The sequence below is a fragment of the Suricata suricatta genome, unplaced genomic scaffold, assembly GCF_006229205.1.
Source record: "Suricata suricatta isolate VVHF042 unplaced genomic scaffold, meerkat_22Aug2017_6uvM2_HiC HiC_scaffold_175, whole genome shotgun sequence".
NCBI classification, from domain to species: Eukaryota; Metazoa; Chordata; class Mammalia; order Carnivora; family Herpestidae; genus Suricata; species Suricata suricatta.
Window position 1 is genome coordinate 2,615 of NW_021862105.1, and position 2,338 is coordinate 4,952.

General features: G+C 48.0%; 1 long non-coding RNA gene across 1 annotated transcript in view; it reads right to left on the bottom strand.

Annotated features, from left to right (window-relative positions):
- The window catches only part of LOC115284727, a 14,763-nt gene that overhangs the window by 578 nt on the left and 11,847 nt on the right, over window positions 1-2,338 (bottom strand). The window lies entirely within an intron of this gene.

Below are 2,338 nucleotides of genomic sequence, written 5' to 3' on the forward strand. Positions count from 1 at the left end.
GGATCACCAGCAGGAATTTGCGATGGTCGGGACCTCTGTACTCTAGCCTGTCCCTGTTCATTGTAGATTAACCGCACCCAAGGAAGGAAGTTTTAGGCAATCTCTAACCAGGAGTCAATGTACAGGAACTGATCAGGATAAACTGGGTCTCTGGTAATAACATGCCAGATGCACTGGATCATTGGGATATCTAAGGTTCCTCTGAGAGCCACCCGACCCCAAAAGTGGGCCATTCCAACTAACATAGGGTCCTTAATTTGCTGGGGGCCATCTTAATTTCATAGTCTCCAGAAAACCCCTTCTTTGCCTAGTTCCAACCCCATAATGTTTCTGTAAGGTGGTGTCGCAATGACAGACAAAGAGGTAGGGGTGCCCCCTCTAATAAGGAGACCGTCATATGCCCATCTGGCTGTATCCCGAAGAAACTTAGGTGATGCTTAGCCATAGCGGTGTCAGCTTTGTGGCTTAGGATCGGAAACTATCCAATGCTGCCATAGACTATATGCTGTTCACTATAGAATCAGATGGACCCACTCAGACTCCATTGGCTTTTGGGGACCTTATGGGTGTCTGTCCACTCGTGGAGCCACAGAATTTAACCCAGCAGGCACACCACACTGAGTCCCACACAAGTAAGGAGGGGCAGAGAGAGGGAGTAAAGGTTCCCACAATAAGGGTCCAGCTGCCTTTTAGAATTTTTCTGGCATCCGCTTGGTTTCCGCCCTTCCCTCTAAACTGTGCAGTGTTTCTTCTTACTCTCTGCCTAGGAAAGAAAGGAAAGTATTTCTTCATCTTGTCTCATTCATCCTTGTGAAAAAGCCACCTTCCTGGGGCGCCTGGGTGGCTCAATATTTAAGCGTCCAACCTCATCTCCGGTCATGATCTCACCGTTTGTGGATTCAAGCCCTGCATAGCGTTCTGCGCCGACCGCTTGGAGCCTGCTTGGGATTCTCTCTCCCCCACACGGACTATCTTGTGGGAAGCAGCAGCGCGGAGCCAGTAGGGAGAGTGTGATCCAGCAAAGCGCTCGTGCCTTTTACATCCCTTGCGGCCGGCCCAGTTTCTCAGAGGTTCAATCACTTGGGTTAAAATGTTCTTGTGCAAATATCCCTCACACTTTTGAGTTAAAACGTTTTTGTACAAATGTCCTTCACGCTTTGGCACTCTTATAATAAGAATAAGAAGAGGCTGTAAACTTCCCAGGAATATGGTTCAACAAAAACCGTGAGGACAGACGTATTGTCTAGAAAAAACTCTTTTCATAGTTGTGGCTGTTTGCATAAAACTGCTTGCATCTGAGAAATGAAGCGACAATATGGCATCATTCATGTTGTTCCTCCCATCCCCATCCTTTAACTGTCTTTTGCTCATTTCCTTACCCTCATATACAAGCTTCTAAGCGCCCGCACATGCAACACTTTTTCTTTTTCAAAAATAAATAAACTTTTAAAAAAGCTGCCCTCTTGGCATTAATTTCCCTGCAGTGTGGGTTTGCCAGTGCTTTGGTGCTGAGCGGGCTTCACAGGGACGTTGGGCTGTAATGCCCAAGACTTCAATATCACCCCCAAAAACCAGAGACCACCAGGGAGACCGAGTCACACATGCAAAAGCAAAGGGCACTTTTCTTACAGCTTACGCTCGCTGGGCCTAAGTTCGGTCTCACAGCCTTCACCCATGCAGTGGATCCGTGCTGAGCGCCCCGAACAAGGGCTGAGTAGGGTTTTTATGGGCTTTAGGAAGGGGGAGTTACTAGAAGTTGTGACCTCCAATCATAATTGTTTAACACCATTGAGAGCAACTCTAACCATACACATTGTCCAGGGTGTTTGTTACTTTTGGTGGGATCCAATTATCACATTTAGAGTACCTTTAAAATCAACCAATTACAGGGCGAGTTCAGGGTCTTATTTGTGGCTATCGGGTTAACTTTAACATTAGGTGACAGGGTCCTATCTAAAGTTCCCATCTGCAGGCCTCACCCTTAGGAATGTGGAGAGGTAGCTGGCCTTCCCTGATTGGACACCGCAAGGTTGTCTCTTCTGCCTCGGGCAATGTGTAACGGCGTAATAGTTCTGGAGACACTGACCCTTAGACCTTCTAGTTTAGAGGGGGATCTTGAGGCCTGTCATGGAGTCTGTGAGATGCAGATCCATGTTCTTACAGGGCCAAGTGTCAAAGATCCCCAGTGGCAGGCAGCAAACGGGCCTGAGGAAAGGGCTGTCAGCATGCACCCACATGAAGCCAGCGAGGAATCTGTGTGACCCTGGTCGCCTCAATAACACAGTAAATGGCTGCAGTAAAGGTGAGCCCGACCGTTATAATGGGATGCAGGAAGCCT